At 34.7% G+C, this 21,750-nt stretch overlaps 1 long non-coding RNA gene across 1 annotated transcript; it reads left to right on the top strand.

Annotated features, from left to right (window-relative positions):
- Positions 1-2,325: 2,325 nt before the first annotated feature.
- Positions 2,326-12,779, top strand: LOC119715870 (uncharacterized). Its single transcript, XR_005263316.2, has 3 exons — positions 2,326-2,395; positions 8,214-8,354; positions 12,674-12,779. It is a non-coding gene; the product is annotated as an uncharacterized lncRNA (long non-coding RNA).
- Positions 12,780-21,750: the final 8,971 nt, after the last annotated feature.

The raw sequence follows: 21,750 nt of genomic DNA, 5'->3' as shown, positions 1-21,750 counted from the left end.
TTAATTTTCCTTCGCCTCTTGAGATCTCTTATTCATTTGCCCTAAAATCAGAAGAGGGTGGGAGAGAGAGGTGGGTTGGGGATGATGCTTGGAGAAAATTCACAGCTCATTTTTCACTGCATTTTCCTGTGGGATTGTGATATTCATGGGCTTTTACTCTCTGACTTAATATGTATTCTCATTTTTCCTTTCCTTTCCTTTCCTTTCCTTTCCTTTCCTTTCCTTTCCTTTCCTTTCCTTTCCTTTCCTTTCCTTTCCTTTCCTTTCCTTTCCTTTCCTTTCCTTTCCTTTCCTTTCCTTTCCTTTCCTTTCCTTTCCTTTTCCTTTTCCTTTTCCTTTTCCTTTTCCTTTTCCTTTTCCTTTTCCTTTTCCTTTTCCTTTTCCTTTCTTTTCTTAATTATTATTTTTTTAAATCTGCCAGCGTTCAACTGAAGAAATAAAAAAAGTAATCTTATTTATCGATTAACCCTTAAAAACTGTCAAATGGTGCTATCATGGGACTTTAACATGTATCTCAAAATAGATATAATAGTCAAGTTCTCATCGTTAATTTACTATGGAAGATTACACATATACTCTAGAATCAACAACATAGATAGAAGTCAAATGGAAGTTGGAAAGAAATCTCTCCCTTGAAGCTAATGGAGTCCATTATTTCTTCTAGATATTGCCAATGCATATATCTATAGGCCTAAACAAGATGCTGGTCTAAGCACATAGCAATTTTGAGGCATAGAAATCTTAACTCCTCAGCTAACTCTAGCCTTTAAAATGCAGGGCAAGATATGATTGTTGCCTCTCCCATTCTGATTTATAGTATGTTAAGTACATGCTGATTAATGTCCTGAACGGCAGCATAACCAGACAAATGTCATGCAATGAACCTTTATCTTACTTAAGTATTTTTAACTAAAACCTTATGCAAAACCTTAAAAATGAACAAGATCACTAGGAAAGATCAAAACCTATGTGTTTGATTCACCTCTGTTAAAGTTTTGAATAGAATTTTAACAGAAACAGTTTCTCTTCTTTTGGATATTGAATCCAGCCATATAAAGATGAAAGGAAGGAAATACTATAAGCACAATGTCCTAACATAACACATAAGAGTACATAATACATAAGAGTATTACATGAGTACAAAAGGTTAGACAAAGACTCTTGATACAGGAGGTCTGAGTTATACTGTACAAATCACTTGCTAATGAGCACCTGAGGTGGGAAAGCACTGCAAAAAGGAAACCCCTATCAATATGTTTCAGTATGGATTAATAACATACAGAAAAAGAATCAGACTTTGGTCCAGCATAAGAAATACTAACGTTCCTCCTTTTGAATGCATTTATTTGATGCTGCTCACAGTAGTAGGTAGGTCCCAAAGACAGATAGTAATGACCAAGTAAGTCATTGAGAGTAATATTCCCTCCTGTTTTTTAGAGACATCTTGACCACAGGAACATGTGGAATTCAAACCAAATGAATCTGCACCCAGTAACTCTAGGTAGTATCTATGCAAGCATCCACAGCTGTGAAATCTCATTACAGCATGCACTATTTTAAACATGGATCTGGTTCATGACTAAAAAACCTTTGATGGAATGATCATTAAACCTAGTCCCACTAATTTCTGAGGAAATAATTTTATCTTGAACTAAATTGTTCTAACAATGCTACGGTTCTCTATTAAGGTACTGTAATTAGCAAAGTTTCATTTCAGTAAAAATAATCTTTGATAAAAAAAGTGTTTGAAATGGACTGTCATGTTTTTCCAGCTGCTGTCTGTAAAGAAATAACATCATATTTTCCAAGCTAGTATAAAAATATAACTAACAATTCTTTAATGCCATTACCTATCAAAAAGGAAATTTAATTTGACATGAAGAATTTCTTCACCCTGCTGTCAGCTGTTGAGTTAGTATTTTTCTTTCTTTTATTTCTACCCCTTCTAAAGTTGTTTTTTCTAGTTTGGAAAACCTTCATTGTATTATGGAGGTGAGACAAAGGTCTCACCATTTCAAAAAAGTGTCTTTTCATCCCTGCCACTCTGAAATCCACCTGGGAAATACACAAAAGAATAAACCTAGCATTCAGTGTGACAGCCTTGATATCTTAAAGCAGGAGCTTGATAACTCTTTATTTTGAAAACTGAAAAAAATAAATAAATAAAAAAGAGAGTAAAATCAAGTATGGAAACTTAAGCAATGTTATTAAGTCAGCTCCACTTGATTAGAAGATGTCATCTGGACAACAGAAATCAATTGTAGTGATAAGAATAATCAAAAGTCTGTGTCAGATATTTAAACTTTTTTTTTTTCTTTTCTAGAAGTGGAGTAAGACAATTAAGATGTAAGGAACTAATGTGCTAATATAGAAAACAGCAACATGAAGTCTTAAGGTAAATATGCCATGTGAAAAAACAAACAAACAACAACAACAAAGTTTCACTTTTCAAGGGGCTTAATGTATTGCTTTGTATTTATTGTAATTCACAAACTAATACTAAAGATATTATTAATAATTAATTAAACTAATGTTTTCTGCTATTTCTTCTTTACAACATAAAAAATGCATAAATAATATTTATTTTTTTTCATAACTACTCTATATTGACAAGCACCATCCCATTTTTCATGCTCTGATCCTGACTGTGAAAATTCTTATGGGACAACAGCAAACCACAGACAAAAGAAATAATACATCTAAGGCTCTCCTGTTCCCAACAGCTGTCTCAACCTGTTCCTGTAACAATGTCCAGCTATTTGCTGTCACTTCCAGATTTGTGCTGGGTTTCCCAGCACTCTGAATTTTCTACTTGTGCTGGGTTTCCCGGAACACACACGCTTCCCTGCTAATTCACCTGGGCAGACTAACCAGTTTGAATCGTGTTAGCACCAGGGTACTTGACAGACTAACCAGCTGTCCCAATCCAGACACTACAATGTTTCACTATATCCATGCAGTTCAGCTGAACAACTGCAAGTACAGGAGTTATGTATTTCTTGGCCTTGATATTTAAGTATAATAGTACTGGCTGCTCATTCATTTGCTTTTCCTGTCAACTCACCATGCTAACCACCCAGAACATTAAAGTTCTTGCAACCCCTCACAGACGCGACTGAGTTTACCAATGCAATCATTACTCATCTACCCAGCAAAAATAGCATTTTACTGGCAACAAGCTGAGGTGCTGTCTTTTTATCCCTACTATCTTGCCAAAATATATAATTTCATTGCATCTTACTTTTTTTTTTTTTTTTTTTGTTTCTGTTTGTCTTCTTCTAGGTTGGGCTATTAGATGTTGTTTATTTTTAGCAAGTTACATTTAGATTATAAAAGAAAACAACTCATATGATAGATGGTGGAAAGGAATCTGGGGAAAGACAGGTGATAGCCATGGATATGGGCAAATTATGAGGTCTGGTTTCTGGATGAAAAGCTGGAGAAAGCAGACAGTGATAGGAGAATTGAGAAAAGCAAGATTTTCTCCAAAATGCCTCCTGAACTACTCTTGTCCTTTAAGAAATTTTGTTTAACTAAACAGCACAAATATCTATTTAGAAGCTCCTTGAAGATAGATATTCATGCTGTAAACTTCCCTTCACTGCTTTTTCACCTTGTGTGTTATCTTCCAATGCAAATTCCAGTTACATGGTATACTCTGGGATAAGGGTTGCTCCTCCTGCTCTGCTTTTTTTGTGCCTCAGATTCTCATTTCAGTAGGAATTATGCACAGGGATATATCTGGATTGCAACTAAAAGGTTAATAATTCCTTAAAGAGAATGGAAAATTTGTTTATCTCTTGATCGTGTTTAGGGCACTGCGATCAGGGAGTGGACATATGAACAGTCTGTACTCTGACTCTTCTCCACACGTCATAGTTGATACCTGTGGACTATTTGTGGGTTAGTGACCACACATCGTAAGGACAACTTCAGCTGCTCATGCCTGCAGGCCCTTTCACCCTTCTGGCACTTAACGTTAAGGCTCTTTTAGAAAAATAAAATGGGTTTTGCTTCTACCCATAAATTCTGGATATTGGAAGCCGCAGAGCTGCAGACCTTTTTTGAAATATATCACCTTTGAGTCAGTCTAACAGAACGAGCTCCACTGATTCATAGAAACATGTTGATATGCAAAAAGAATAGGCAGAAATATGTCACACCTATTAGATCCCACACTGAAAATAAAGTATCTTTGAGCATGTGCTAAGAGGGGGTGTGGACCTGTTATTTCCCCCACCCAGATGCTTTAAACATTGTCTCCAGTTACCATCAGATTGTATCAGTATAAAATGGCTGGCCATATTATGATGCACTGATCCTGACAGGTCTGTACTCAGCATGCTGACTAGATCAGTCCCGTGTGCTTGTGCTGGATTAAGAAATATAATGCTAAATGAAACACCTCACAAATGACGCATCCTGGTGCATAATAATTTAATGAGGTCCCAACTAAATCTAAATTTATAATGTTTTGTTTTTCCTGGACATGCTCAGAGGTTTAACAAAGCAGTTAGTATCAGCACTGCTACAGTAAACATAAATTATTTAATTTTTGTAGCCATTCTCATACTTTTCAGTTCTTAACTGAGCCTATTACACTTCAAAAATCCCTTTTTCACTTTCATCTCTCTCTCATTACATTTTTAACACTTCAGTTGTCACAATTTTTTGATCACAAGGTGGGAACATAAAGTCAGGACATGCTTATTTCTTAACAGTAGTGTTGATGCCACCCCATATACCCTCCTAACATTACTTCAGTTTGACACATTTGAAAAACTGATTACCAGTTTGGATTTTATACTACTGGAACTCACACTTGTTTAGCCTTCTTCACAGTTTTCCCTAGTATGACACTGCAAATGTGTTTAAGATTCAGGCAAGGTTCTAAAAAGATTCTTTATTCTTACTAGCTATTTAAATTTCAACTCAGCCCCATCCTGTACAGTGCAGCTTTGTAGGCTTTGGTACTAGCTGGAAGTGCTATCTTGCTGCTAAACTAGCAAATGCTGAATGCTAATACCAATCACAGAAATCATGATATTAATTCCCGCTTTATTTTATTTTCAGTCTAGCATTATGCACATTGATATGACAGATTTTTTATCTTTGTTTCACTGATTAAAATTTATTTCTAAGGTGGAATTGTGAATTTATAAGAGATTAGATCTTATCCTTATGCATAGAAGAGATTTCAAGAGATTATTGTTGTTTGTTTTTTTTTTTTAAATAAATCAGATCTGCAAAATCCTCACTTATGACTTTAATGGCTTTAATTATTAATTTAAATTAATTAATTAAATTAAATTAATTTAAATGACTTTACCTTCATACTTAATTAAACTGCGTGATTTCATATCTAAGCACAATACTATGATTCAGTTTACCTAAAATTATAGTATGTCATTTATAACTATGACACCATTTCATTCCTCGAAAAAAAAATAAATTTACAGATCTTAAAGTATATCTTGAGATTTAATAAGATGAGATTTAATAAAAGCAAATGAGATTTAATAAAAGCAAGTGTAGAGTCCTGCACCTGGGAAGGAACAACCTGAAGTATCAGTACAGGCTGGGGGATGACCTTCTGGAGAGGAGCTCTGAGGAGAAGGACCTGGGGGTCCTGGTGGACGACAGGTTGACCATGAGCCAGCACTGTGTCCTTGTGGCCAAGAGGGCTAATGGGATCCTGGTGTGCATTAAAAGGAGCGTGGCCAGCAGGTCAAGGGAGGTGATCCTCCCCCTCTACTCTGCCCTGGTCAGGCCTCACCTGGAGTACTGTGTCCAGTTCTGGGCTCCCCGGTACAAGAAAGACAGGGATCTCCTGGAAAGAGTCCAGCGGAGGGCCACAAAGATGATACGGGGCCTGGAGCATCTTCCCTATGAAGAATGGCTGAGACCTGGGTCTGTTCAGCCTGGAGAAGAGAAGACTGAGAGTAGATCTCCTCTGTGTATATAAATATCTGAGGGGTGGGGGACAGAAGGATGTAGGCCAACATCTCAGTGGTTTGTGGGGATAGGACAAGGGGCAATGGCTGCAAGCTAGAGCCCAGAAAGTTCCGCACTGACATGCGAAATAACTTCTTCATGGTGGGGGTGACAAGCATTGGAACAGGCTGCCTAGGGAGGTTGTGGAGTCTCCTTCTCTGGAGATATTCAAGGCTTGTATGGATGCCTACCTGGGCAGCCTGCTCTAAGGAACCTGCTTTGGCAGGGGGGTTGGACCCGATGATCTTTCAAGGTCCCTTAAATTCTGTGATTCTGTGATCTTTCTATATACATATATGCAACACTATTCAGGTCTGATACTTTTGCCTTTTTGTTTGTTTTCTGCATTTAGAGACATTAATTCCTGGAAATGTTTAAAAGTATCTTAATGTGGAAGGAGCTTCAGAAACAATGTTTCCATTGATAATAGAGGATTGATTCCTTTCTTCTTTATCTTAAACTGCATAAAATGGGACAGAAAAAATCTGAATGAGTTAAGGATTAAGGCTATTTCCTACGGGTACTGAAGCAGGCAGAGGAGAGCATACTGCCATCCTCCATCTAACACCACAGTTAACTCTAACTTCAATGTGACGGGTCTGGGTTTGTACTGTGTGGTGTAACCTCTTAATTGTTATCTCTAAATGAAACACCAGTTTCCTCAAATGTAAATGGACAAATCTGGGCATGTTGACTGTAGATGTAATGTGAGATTTCTATTGCAAGTAACTTTGGTCCATGTATATCCTTAATGCAAGGATTTTTTTTTCTCCTTTCTGTTATTGCTATCAGTAGCAATAAAGAATACCTAGCTCAGTTCTCATAATAATTGGCAGTAAGTGCAATGGGGCAATCATATCTCTGGGTCCAGTTTTGTATCTCATGGAATAAAGTCACAACAGCAATGAACTTACATCAATTTATAGCTGATCTAGTATTGATTGCAATAACATAATCCATTATAGCATGTTTGTTTAATGCTATTTTTTTTTTGCCAGTAATTGCACTATTTAATATTTCATGTAATTGTCTAAGAATAATAGAGCAGAAAGTCACATGAGGTCCATTTTTTCTTCTCTCCTTTTTTCTTTTCTGCCTTTCCTTTCCTTGCGATTCTTTGTTCCTTGTCAAACAACTAATTTATGAGCAGACTCTGAGTCATGTCTGCCCTGTTGATTTATTATTGAGCAGTGCTGAAATGAGACTGTCTATTTTGCATTTTCATCTTTGTGAATGACAGGCAAGTGCTGATTTTATATTACAGTTTCTGATTTTCTGCAAGTCTATAGTTCAAAATTATTTTAAAGTTCCTACCACAATTTGCACACCTCTACATAACGTCACTTCTTCTTCTCAAATGTAACTAACACAATTCATTTTCTTAATAACAAGGACTATGAGATTAGATGTAAAAATAAAGAATAAAATAGTTATTATTATTAAAAATCCCATTATGAAAAAATCAGTACTAGTCTCTTGGTTAAGATACGTTTTAAGAAATCTGGACAACTATGTAAAAATGTCACATAAATTAGAGTTGAATAAATACATCTTTGCTTCTTATTTCATACCACTTTGGATTTATTATTATTTTATTTTATTTTATTTTATTTTATTTTATTTTATTTTATTTTATTTTATTTTATTTTATTTTATTATTTTTCTGTTAAATTGTGTTAGATTTTAAGGTTTAAATGAAGCATGGTAGTCTTATGTCCACGTAAATCCATGTTGCCTTTTATATTTTTTGTATGTGTACAGGCAATTTTAATTTAACACTCTATGTTATATAAACATTGAAACACAGCTTTAGATGCAACAGGCAGTTGTAAACAATTCATGTAATGCAGTCATGTATGACAGTTTTTTTCCAAGCCTCAGAAAAAAAACATATGCTACAATTTCTATGTTCAGATCAGTAAAAAACCTTCAGAAAGAAAAATGTCATGTAAGTAAAGGCTGTGATGTGTAAGTATCCTTTGCATTAGCTATGTTTCCAAAGTGGGTGTGGATCCATTCTAAGGAAGCATTAAATATATGAGAAGATATACTATACTCCTCTTCCTCATACTAATTTAGCAAAGTAGGTGGAAAGTATTATTAAAAACCTAAGTGAAGTTAGGTTTTAACCTAACATAAATGTCTACACTGAGAGTTTTAACACGGATTTGGGAGTGGGTAAGTTAACTAAACTCCCTCATTCTTTTTTTTTCCCTTAGATATTTTAAATTCCACAGCCATAAACTTAGATTGTGTAAGGTGGACATAAAGGTGGACAGAAATTAAAACTGTTTAAAGTGTGATATTTCCATGGAGATATTCAAAACTCAGCAAGACAAAGCATTCCCATCTACCTTGAGGTAAGCTGTGTTTATGCAAGCACTTGGAATACATGTAGATGCTCTTCTGTTTCTCCTGACCTAAATTACTCTGTGACTTTATGAGGCTTACAGTGTTCTCTCTTATGTCCTGTCCTCTATCCTCTCTGTTTCTTAATCTCCAGTAAAAAATAAAAGACTGCACATTTTGTATAACATATAACATATAACCTATTTAACTTTTTCTGACTGTACATAAAACTGAAATGAAAACTGACCTCACCACTTCCTTGTCTGCCCCTTTCACATGTTTCACAAAACTTTCCAGGGAAGAAAGGATATTCTAGAGGAGGAAGGAATATCCTTTAATCTTCTAAACTAACAGTTTCATGTTTACTGTTCTTTTATGTCCTGTAGCTTAATATACCAATTGTCACCCATACAATCTGAGATCATAGTCTCTTTTGTGATTTTCTCCATTTTTAAAGGAGATTAAAGGAAGGAAATAAAAACACTTTAGAAAATTTCCCTCAATTTTATATTCTTTTATCTCTTTATTTTATAGAATTCACAGGGACATCTACACGATAACATTACTTTCATAACATCACTCATTTTACTATGCTACATATGAAGTAAAGCTAACAGATGATCATTTTCTAGGGACAAGGCCAAATTCAGATTACTAGATTGAATACAGTTCAGTATTCTACTCAACATGAGTGTGAATACTTACAATTTACTGTTTAAGCTAGATGGAAAATAATTTGTTTTGCATATTATTATATGCATTTTACTATTATTTTTAGCTGTAATCTTCTAAAAAAAAACAACCACCCCCCAAAAAAAAACAAACAAACAGATAAATATGATATATGTTATCCTGTTAATGAATTTCTTTTCCCAGTAAGTCTTAAAAATATGCACATGTGCTTGTGAAAGAGAATAATCACCAGATCTTTTATTTTTTTTAGCTAACAGAAAGGTCTCGGTTACTATCCTTAATTTGAAAAGCTGTGGTGTTTTTGATTTACTGTGGTGTTGAATGAGCAATTACAGTATCCACAGTCTTCATTCCACCGACCACTGGGCTTAAATTTGAATTAAATTCAAATTTCAATACAACTGCTATTTTCAGTAAAACTACTTTTAAACACTGTTTAACACTAATGCTAAAGCAATACTGAATCTTTATCAGTAACTGTCATGCACACAAATTTGAACATGTACAGACGCTATGCCTTAACCCCACACAAAAGAGTTTACAAGTAAATATGGGAAACAGAGACACCACATAGGGCCACCAAAATAAAATATGCACAAAACATCAAAAATAATTAGACTATGTGATCTCGTGAAAAAAAAAAAGGTTCTTTTTTTTTCTTTTTTTTTTTTTTTTCTTCTGAGAATAAAAGTAAGGATGGAGAACAAAGACAAGGGAAGAATATACAAATAGTTTCATTCTATCAAGGTGATGAGCCTCTGAAACAATTAAGACCAGGGGAAAAAGAATTTGAAGAATCTTATTTATGTATTTTTTTTATATATTACCAAATAATAATAACTATGAGAAAGGAAAAAGCAGAAATGAAGCCATAGTAATGAGGAGGATGGAGATAAGACAGTTATGTTTGTTAGCTTCAGAGGGAAATGAAGAATATGTCTGGAGACACTACAGGCCTGCGTGGGATTCCACATTTCTTCAATATGAGACTGAATGACTGAAAGGAATTCGTTTATACAATATTACATTTGAGAGGTAAAAAGGAGGGATTAAACTGTATATGTATGCAAAAGATGAAATGACTGAAATACAAAAATAATGGAAATACTTACTGTGATATCCCATGGGATAGCATTTTACATATATTAGAAATTATCTAAAATCTTATGCACAAGATGTGTCTATTTGTAATTATGGAAATAGAGACTCAAGTGAGTGGATAGCCTCCCAGTGGTTTTAATAGGATATAGATTTCATTCTTAAAGCACCTATTTTCCAGAATTATTCTCATCATCACAGAATTCGGTAGCATTATTTTGAATTTATACTACAGTAAGAAAGGAGGTGTTTTGCATAGATCTAATGAAAGAGAAAACTGCTGTAGTTCTATAAAGTCCATTAAATGTTTTGTATGCAACTTTTGATAAAGATGTGATTGCTGCCTTAGTTCTTTGTGTGTATTTCAGGTTGGTGTCTTGTGTTTTTATACTGTTGCAGGGAGAGAGCATCGCTTGATTTTAGGAAAGAACGGATTTATTTTTTTTCGTTTTACAAAGTCTTCAGGTTTATCAGCAGAAAAAAAAGAAAAGCTGAAAATACAGTTGTTGCTTAGTCTGCTCAGACATTTATTACCTAATTTGATGCAATTATATACAGTTTATAAACATAATAAATTATTAAAAAAAGAAACACAACAGTAAAACAGCTGGTTATTTCAAGCAGCTCTCCTGATCAGGGTCAGCAGGGCAGATTGAGACAGGCAGCTCAAAATACACCTGCCAATTGAGCTTTTTGTAGATCATTAATATATTTGAAAATTGCATTGGCAACTTTATCAATATAAATTTTACTGCAAACGTGTACTTTTTGAACTAATTAGGTCTTTATGAAAGAAACAGTCATTTTCTACAGGAAGTCAGTAACAGTAAATCACTGGAGCTGCATATTAAGCATCTATTCTTCCCACTTGCTCAGTCACCATATGGCACCACACACTGTGCAGAAAGATAATCACTTTATTGTTGGCTGGGTTTTTAATCAGATACATCTCATACTGTTTTGTTAAACATTGCCTTGCAAATAAACCAACTTTACAATACACTTATTTTTTTGGAAGAAAACATAAATAAGACCTAGTGAAACATAAGAAGGTTTGGTCAAACTTGTAACATGGAATTTAATAAAATGATCAGGAATGAAAGAATATAAAACATATTTGATGCACACAAAGATGCATCAAAGTAAACTGGATTGGGAGCTGAGCAAACTATTATGCAAGGTGTCTGCTTTCCAGCAGTATGCTGGCTGTATTAGACTTGACAGCTGTTGTGCTTGGTGGCTTTCAGACTATAATATTCACATCTAGCAGCTACTAGATCGCTGTGGTCCACCAATACTGGGAGGCTGCACGAACAAAGAGTTTATACAATGATCAGTTCTGCAGCTCTCTCCTGCTTTTTCCCCACAAATAGAAACTGTCCCTACAAACTGCTGTGGAACTATCCCAACAGAAGCTCTATGACCTTTCTGGCTTGAGTGCTCTGCAAAGAGAAAGGCACAGAAAAATTGACTAGATCTATATTCTATATTCACAAGGACGTAAAAAAAAACACAATATATATTTATACGTATAAAATAAAGAAAGGAAAAAGAAAAGTTGAATACTCACAGTAAGTAGAGAAATAATGCCCTAAATATTTTTTTTTAGTTAATGACAATGTTTCCTAGGAGAAATAGTTGAATATTCATTCTTCTAAAATAAGACTAAAACAAACACAAATACACAATAGGAACAGCCTGAGCTGAAAAAGGGGGACATTAGATAGAAGTTCTTTGTATTTCTGATTTACATGAAATTACATGTAATTAACAGAATGTTATGGTTATGTAGTCAGATACTGACATTAACGTTATCTATGCAACCTTTGGTAGATCCCTTTGCATAAGAAATACAATATATGACCCCCTTAGGACTGTCATAGTCCCCACAACCTCATTTCTCTCATTTCCTGCACTCAGTGCCAAGCAAATTCTTTATTTCCTAAGGAATAATTGTTGGGGGGGGAGGGGGAGGTAAGAAAAAAGAAAAATGATGGAACAATTCTTGAATGCCTGAGGAGGAATTCCTGGCTGTCCTGGAATGGAAGATGTTTAGTGTGGATATGATCTGCAAAATTCCCCACAGAAAAAGATCTTAAAATACATTTGGGGAAAATCTCATGGGATTCTAAAACATTTATGTGGAAAGGATAAATTCTTTGTCAAGTGGGTTTTTGCTTGTTTGTTTGTTTGTTTGTTTTCCCAGACTGCAGAGGTACTTGAATTTTCAAAAATTTACACGCTTTTTGTTTGGACAGAATAACATCTATTCCCATCTGTGGAAAGTTTGGTCTGTTTTTGCAGAAATACTTGCTCCGCAGAGACTCAAAGAATGAAAAATACTAGAACGAATACTTAATGGCTAACAAAGTCATAAGCAATTAAAATCAGTGTCATACAACCACTTTTCTATATCCACATCTTTATCATATTATGGTTTAATACTGGTTTCAGAATAACAATGATAGGTATAGTGCTGGGAAATACCAGGATCTCAAAAAGATGACACTGAAATCATTCTCCTCTTCACTTCTGACAGGATCACAGACAGAGGACAAGAGAGACCGAGGAGTTCACTTTATCTTGCCTCTGTTCCAAGGCAATATCAACAAGATATCAAAAAAGAAACAAAGAAAAAGCATCTGGTAAGATTCATATTCCTTTAGCCTTCCAGGTACAGCTGGCAGTCTTGAAAAGGTCCCATTAATATCATTTGACTTTGCTTGAGGTCTGTAGCCCATAGCAGTATGATAAATTGGACAATACAATCATTATACGAGTACTAGGAATCTCGATAAATATGAAGGGATACTTACTTTTACAGCTTTCTCACTTTTACAATTAAATTCACTTGCACTAAACCTGCCCTTTTTAATGGTTTCTGTATTAGTATTTGCATTTAATGTAAGTGTACTGATGTTCACCAATAATTTGTAACATGAGGAAAGGTATCACCCAGATATAGTAATAAAAGAAACAAGACGCCCCTTTCTTTAGATATTTGCAATTCAGCTACATGGATAACTGTGGGCCATAATGAAGCAGTTTTTTCACTTCAGTGTTCCCAAACTGTTAGCTCCACAACATTTACTGAAGTTTTGTTGCAATGTTTATACATAAATACTAATTCTAATCCCTTAAACTTGTACATTTTGGCTTTTGGGAGAAAAGATTTTTCTTCCATCTCTTTTATATGTTTACTTCATTATTAAACAAATTTATTTTTTACTCTACAGTTCATTTTAATACTAGCTATTCATTAAGAGCTGTAGGTCAAGGTAGAAGTTTATACATTGATATTGATGTTCAGAATTTCAGCCCCTGTGTAAAGAGTTCTGGATTATTATAATATATTATTATTATTATTTGTTTATCTATATATTTGTTTATTTTGGCCACTCATGATTTCAGAGATAATTGAGATTATTTTATTGTCATGAATAGCTTTAATTTGTTTTAAGAAGGAAAAAATTGTCAGTTTTCCAGTTCCACATCAAAAAACTTTCTCAGCTTATTATTATTATAATTATTATTAATTTTATTTTTATTTTATAATAATTTTCCTCTGGTCTTATTTGTTTCAGAATTGAGATGATCAAGGGAGAATAATTCCTGTTCTTGTTTTCTTTCTTACTAACAAGACTTTTTCCTGTAAGTAAGTTTCCAGTTCATTTGTTCCTTATTCCCAGCCCAGAGCAAACCATCAATACCATCTGCTGAATAAACCCTGATGTGAAAGACAGGTTAGTGTACATGTAGGTGCACTATAGACAGGAACTTTCAGGAGCTGACCTGTATGCTTGTACACAGAAGTTGAAGTAGTCTGCAGTATAAAATAGTGTCTGCAACACCCAGATAATGGATAAAATGTGCATTTTTGGTTGGACAAGCAGAGAGACTGTCACTAGGAAAAGGGGAGCATGCCTTAGACTGTAAGGGGCCTAAGTAAGTGGTGAAGATGGGGAGAAATATAGGAAATGAGAGGAAAGAGAATTACTCTTGAGAAGAGAATTATTTCTTTTTCTCCTGAAAGACAATTACTTCTGTCTAATCTGGCATAAAGCTTGAGGTTCTGCTACAGCTCTTGGCATTCACTCCAGCTGCTTGTGATCATGACGTTTTGTATTACATCTAGATATATCTGGTCTTTATCAAATGTTTTGCCAAACAGGAGTTTCTGTGTACAAATTTGATTAGTCATTTATTCGAGGAAATTTTATGTCAATCACCAAGAGACAGGGATAAAGAGACTGTCTCTGGGAAAGATCCATTTTATTTATTTTTGAAGGGACTCCCAGACAGATTGAACCTAATAATTTCTGTTGCCAAGAATACCTGACAGAGGAGATCTGGATATGCTTTGACCCATTAAAAATGCTGAAAACGGCCCCGTAGCTGCTTTATGGTTATGTTTATGGTTAGGCCTTCAGCTCTCTTCATCCCATATACTGTGTATGTTTTGGGAGAAAGAGGAGTGAGAAAAAAGCTGATGAGAGTGACATTTGGTTTTAGATATTCACTGATGCATTACAGGCTTTAATTAAAATGATCAGAGCAATGTGTCTTTCCTGTGCCAATTTTTGCTTCTCAGGGAACCTAGTAAACAAAGGCAGCACAAACTGTTTCCTCCTCTTTGAGGTTAACTGTGCATCTCAAAAGTACACCCATTTCTGCACAGCAATTTTGCTGTTTCCAGCTGATCCTGTCAAGTGTTATCTAAACAAAGACATTTAGAAAAACAATCTAATTTCTATAAATCTTAACATGACTCTGAGCATTTTGCTTCAGACCCTGATGGTTTTAGTATTGTAAATAATGAAGTGTGGTTATTTTTCTAGTATGTGCACCTACCTCAGACTCGGAAACATTGTATTTATTTATTTATTTATTTATTTTTCCACTGGCCAAAGGGACAGAGGGCAACTTTTTGTCCTCAACAAACTGATATTTCTATCTCCTACTTGACCTCATCTCAGCAGTCCCTTGATTCCTTGACATTATCAATACTCCCTATAAGGGGGATGAGTGCTGGCAGCTAGGTACAGACACTCTAAGCAGAAATATGACCCGTTGTAGCAACAGAAAGCTCAGAAAGACTGGGAGGAGAAGTAGGAAGAGGGAGGTGGAATGGCATGAGAAATGTGCAGAGTGAGTAGGGCCTTCTGATTCTTTAATCCAGCTTTAATTTTTTAATGGGCACCAGACTTTATTTATTTATTTATTTTTATTTTATTAAAGGGGAGTGAGGGTGGAGGAGAAGCAGGGGGCAAATTTCCCCAGGAAAAGGGATAACATTTCACCAAAAAACATGTGAAATAGTAGAGTTACACCATTGCTCCTCATTGTCTAGTATAGATTTACATAGTCCTAGTCATATAGAGGTGAGTAATTATATGAGTAATGCTGTTGACTTCTGTAAGTTTAGTCAGTGTATGAGTAGGAGCATTACACTGTATTCTGAATGTGATATTATGAGCAGATGCTCGAAGTTCTCTCTACCTTTCTTTCTGTACTTCAGCACACGGAATTTTAAAAACTGTTTTGCCAGAGTCATATCTCTTTGTCTTGTTTATTGTTTACGAGTTTTTAAAGGGAAAGTCCTCATTTTCATTAGAGATTTAAATGAAACACAAAATAAGGCACAGGTACATTTTATACCTCAGCATTTGCACCTCGATGTAATTCAGTTCTTGACACCAATGTAATGCGGCAGCTCTTTTGGCTGCTGCTTTCATAGGTATTGGAAAGATTTTAAAGAACTCCCGTGCCTACATAGAGTAGGAGATTAAACCAAACTGTTGACCATATTGTTGGGTGATATTTTCCAGAAGTATTACTCATGTAAAATTTTTTATGTTTTGTTAGAAATACATTTCAGAGAGAATTTCCACTGTGTTATCATGTCCAGAATTATGCTCTCATCACAGAAGAACAAACCATCTAATTTGGAGAATTTTCAAGAAACGTGATTCTTACCATTCTGTTACAACCTGTTTCATTGTCTTATCTAAGCATACCCAAAACACCCTTCCCTTTAAGAGCCTACTTCACCTTGGAATCACAGATGGTGTTTTTGGCTAACCAAGAGTACACACTCTATTAAGTAGCCCAGGAGTATTTACTGTAAAAGGATCATTGGCTTGTTGGTCAATCCCATTGAGCAAACAAGGAATATATCTGTCATCTTGACTGTAAGCAGTTTCCTTTCAAGCTAGCTGTTCAGCTAAACCCAGATGAAAATAACTTTGGATTTCCCAGTGAGAGTTTCTTTCCCAAGAAACACATCCGAGATCACATATAGTTGCTTGTTTCATAGCTGGCTGCAGCTTCCTCTTGTGTTTCTTTTCTTTTTTTTTTTTTTTTTTTTTATGATTAGTTTAGCTCTTTCCTGGATTTGCTTGATGGTATTTGGTTTGGTAATACTTTGCACGAAAGACTCATTAGATTTCATTCCTTACTGTATTTTCTGGATTTTGTCAGATACACATTGTACTGTAACACCAAAATTCTCTCCTTTTTGATCTGAACTTACCGCATCTGAATCCTGACTCAGCCTTGAATCATTGGGTATAACTACCTACCATCTAATATCCTTTTACTAGATGAGAGAACAGATAATTCTGACAACTGCAGGCCTACTCTGCAATAAAATGTAAGCTCTCCCAATCCATTAGTGCTTGTCTTCCTAGTTATGGAGACATGTCCCTCATTTGTGGAAATGCTGTCCATATCTTATTCTTCTGTAGATAAATTTTCCTATAGAGGGAGCTGCAGATTATCATGCCAATTTAAGTCTTGGTCTTTAAACGGATTTGTCTTCAACAGAATATATGAGAAAAAGTAAGAGGGACTGATTTGTTCAATGGCACCTGTGACTCATGAGCACGGCTGAAATAAAACTTAAATTTCATTTTTCTGGTGCCACCTTTCACAGAAATATACATTCAGACAGCCTGAATAGAATCAATTTCTCCCATTTTAGGCATCTGAAAGTTATATGTTATAGCTCAGTTAGTTACCTGAAACTTTTTTAACAATCACTGAAGAGAATATATTCTGCAGTGGAAGACTTATTTCACCCAAAGAATGCTTTTTAGGGCAAGTCAGTGACCTGTCATTGATAAGCACATATTGTCTGTGTAGGAAGCTATCGGTAATTAGACTAACCTCTTGATTTCTTATGTTGATCAGAAGAATTCTACCCCACGAGTAAAATAAAATGTTAGACATATTATTCTTGTGTCTAGGAAAGACCCTACTGAAGAAAAGCAGCGAAGAATTAGTTGCTTGGTTCCTGATTTTAAACTGAAAGGCGAATATGTGTGATTGTCCAAAGTAGAGAAAGGCACATATAATCTGTATCCCTGAAGTAGAGAGGACTATGTAGAGCTGGGACAATATTAGAAAAAAAAACAAGAGGGTGACTGTATTAAGAGAGGATCAGAAAGGTAGCTTACTCTTTATGTAATGAACAAAGGGATGTAAAGAGAGTGTAACAGTTAAATAGTGGGAATGTTACCTCCCAGAACATGGAGTGTACTTACTAGTTCAGTAGCGGTGACCTGTGTCTCCCTTTTACCTTCACTGTAAATGTAGAAATCATTTTACCTTGGCTTATTGACTTCATTTAGCACATTCACATGTGATGTGTCTACATGCAAAATGGGAAGAATTCTAAAGCTGTCACTTAGAAAAATGAATAAGAATATGAATTACATTCATATTCATAACTAGTAGCACAAAGAAGACTTATGGCAGCTAATTAGTGTTTTGTGGTATGAAAAGGTCTGTGTGTTATCCTCATTGGACAGCAGTCAAAGAAGTTAGATACTAGGCTGACAAATATGACATCCCTCAGATGTCACATTGTTTACTACTGCTGGCTTATTACTTGCATGTCCTTTCCCAAGCACTTTTTGAAGACCTGTGGAACAGTCTATGAAAGTATATATTTCATTCTTATTTGAATAATTCTGTGAATACAAATATTCAATGAAGATGAACGCTATTTTAAAAAATAAAATGTATTAGTCATAGAAATATTTTATTGTAACTTGCAAATTTAAGGTACTTAGACAAATACAGGGCTAGGTCTGCATCATGTAGGCAGCAAAAATAACCTAGTTAACGATGTGTTACACTACTGTTCTTGAATTTATTCTGTTGTGAAATCAAGGTGACAAGCACTTTAAAAATATCATGATCAGTAAAATGTTCTGGTTTACTCTACAAAGTATGATATAAAAAGATAAGATCATCAGAAAAGATGAAAAAAAGCAAACTAAACAATTATCAGCAGGCTCTTTTAGTTCAAATAATGCCTGTTTGTCTATGATGTAAAGATGTAAAAATGGGACCACTATACATAGAGAAGAGAAACTATAAGAATGAGTAAATTAAATTAACTAACATCCTCTTTCCTATTATTAAATGTATTCTTTGTCATTTTTTTTTGTTTCCCTCCATTCCTTGGCATATAAGCTACTCTCACTCAAAACTCAACCTCCCACATTTGTCATACAGCAGATCTGTGTAGGCTTAAGGGAATAATTTAAAACATGCATCTACAGATTCTTCTTTTTTTATTATTTTTTATTTTTTATTTTATTACCATTATGGAATAAAGCTGTAAGGATTTAATTTGCCACAGACATGGTGTTCTGAATACATCTCTGTTTATATTTTGTATTTCATTCCATCAAACCCTCATTTCAAACATGGGTGATTCATTAGGATGTCTTATTTCTGGATAGGAAAGAATGAGATGGCTTGTATTTTGTGTTCACTCTATGATTCTCTATGCTGATCTGCTCATCAAAGTGTGAAGTGTGGAGCACCTTGCTGAAGTGCTGGAAAGTTCTGCCTCTGGAAGATCTGATCCCCCTGATGTCATTATTCTTCCAAAGAAGATGCAATATGCTTTGATAGAGAGTTAATGAAGTGGAAATAAGGAATTTAGATTTCTTTAATAACTACCATTAGCCAACTCTGTCATCTTGATCATATTACCCTGCAATAAGAAACTTAGCAAGAAGTATGAAGTCTAATTAAGATGTTTATGTTCCACCCAGTCTTGTAAATGCTTAAATTTCATACTTGGTTTTCTAACATATCTGCTATATCTTTGGATAGAAAGTGGAGGTCTGTTCCTCCCCATGCAGTCTTAGCAGTGTTCAAAGTGAAGTGGTACTGCTTAAGTACATATAGAGCCTTCTGCTTAGGAGGTCACATCCAGAACAGACAGTATGCTGGCAGTTAAATTAAGTTCAAAGTGGGCAGAGTTGTTTTCCTCCATTGTGAAATGGGAGGAATTTGAAATCAAGTACTGAACATGTTGGTAAAAACATAGGTATTACAGGGTCAGGGAAGGTTTTGAGGGCTGTTTCAACACTTAAACGTTTTTATTTTACCCTAAATTTTCTGAATTTTCTGTGGCATTAATCTTTCATTTTACATATGTATGACCTGCATCTAAATGTGATGAAATTCAAATGAGACTTTCAGGTTCTTACATAACGTTTTTTTTTTTTTTTTTGGTGTGTGTTTATGTGTATTATTTATTTTAACTAAGTTTGTATATTACATAGATTTTTATTTAGCATTTTTCTGTATGTTTTCTTCACTTGTGTTTTCATAATCTGTTTTTATCTATCTCAATTCTTTGCAAATTCAAATGAATTATTTTTGGAATTTTGCTAAACTGACAAGTAAGTACATTTTTTTATATTTGGATTTTACCTTCTGTCTCCTAAAATACTGCCTGAAGAAATTGAATAGTATGTTCTGAAATATCACTTCCCAAGTAGCATCGTGCCCAGAAGCGTCATCCTACACACGTTTCAGTCGGGTGTAACATTAAGTGCAGCAGGCACAAATGGAAAAGGAGGCACATGAATGTAACTATGAACAGAAAGGGGTCATTTGGGCTAGTAAAAAAGAGAAGAAGCAGGAAAGAAACATTACATTTGGAATCCAAGCATTATGGAGCTCACCCTGTTCAAACTCTACTCAATGGAAAGTCTATCACTTCCAGAAAGATATTTTATGCCCTTATTGCTTTTTCAGGTGGGTGCCCCAAAACATTGAACGATTTTCTGGAGCCAGGAAGCCTCCTGTGCATCACTTCATGGTGTGCTACAGTGACACTACACTTTTATTGCTGCCACAATCCATTTAGTTGCTTTGGGCATATGCTTTCCGCTTTTGTCTTGCTTCCATTGTAAGCAGTGTTTTAGTTAACTTCCTTATATCTTTGCTTTTACATTTAAAGTTTAACTGATGGTAAAAAGCAGAGTACTTTTATAAGACCATAAGAACATGAGCAGGCATATTCTGTCAGACAACAGGTCCATCAAACCCACTATCCTGTCTCAAGATGCTACCAGCAGCTGGTGCTTAGGGAAAGAACATAAGAAATGGTGAGGAAAATGCTTTGGTCTCCCTGCCTTGTTTCATTCCATTATGACATTTGATTCGAATATTAACTGTAACATTCTATCATATTTACATGTGTGACAATTCATAGACATTTGATGTCAAAAGAAATCTGGTATGATACCAAGTGTTTCTATTAATAATTTCTAGCGATGTAAATTAAGGGGAGAAAATTCTTTCCAAATCTTCAAGTTGAAAGTCTTTCACTGCATTTTGAAACTTCAGATTGAGCTTTCATGTTTTGTGGGATATTATGTCACAGATCTCATGGTATTTCTAATATTTAAAAACACATATAGTTTTATAATTTCTTCTTACAGAAGCAGTGGAGCCTACAACACACTTCTGTGTGTGCTGTGAAGAATTTTTTATGGAAAAATGCATTGGGAACAATATATCAGTGTTACTTATGAGAAAGAAAGCAGGAATAACAAACACATGTAGACAGATTTTAAATCTATTTTTAATGTAATACAAATAGTGCTTATAGTTCTCGACTTTCAAAGCATTAAAATCACACTTCTGTTCAGTGTTTATACTTTTGACTTTGATACTGATATATTCATATATGTTTATATATGTTAGTGTAAATATAAGTCTTCTCTTAATGAGGGGATTTGGCATCTGTCAAATGAGAAAGCTTAATAATGAACATGAATGCACAACCCCCCCCCCCCCAAAAAAAAAAAAGTAAAATGAATTGTTTATTCTATTGTATTCTTTAGATCATTTGAAAATTAAGATTTTTCCTTTTCTGTTTTATATTTGCTGATGGATAACAGTTGATTACATTCAGTAGGTTTCATGAACAAAGAACATTTTAGTGAGGCCTGAGCAGTTGTGTTAGTGCTGTTATTTTCTTTCTCACATTTTAATACAATGGAGAAAATAAAATCTTAGTCACTAACAGTTACTATTAAGCTAGCATCACAGCTCAGTCCCATGGAGATGTTTTACTCATATATTGGATAGCACATATAGCATTAAAAACTTTCAGAAACTTATTGCCTGCCATTAGTTTTAATAAAAATACTTCACATCTGCTATTTTACTTTTAATGAAAATTTGTTTTTGTGTGTGTGTGTGTGAATGGGAATTAAGAATTAAGTTTTTGGCGCATGCATTATCAAGGGGGATTAATTTAATGATTTATTCATTGTATTTTTTTTTTCTAAGTGTTTC

Source organism: Anas platyrhynchos, chromosome 1, assembly GCF_047663525.1.
Source record: "Anas platyrhynchos isolate ZD024472 breed Pekin duck chromosome 1, IASCAAS_PekinDuck_T2T, whole genome shotgun sequence".
Lineage (NCBI taxonomy): Eukaryota > Metazoa > Chordata > Aves > Anseriformes > Anatidae > Anas > Anas platyrhynchos.
The sequence above is the reverse complement of the archived record's forward strand: the minus strand, read 5'-3'. Positions and strand labels throughout refer to the sequence as shown.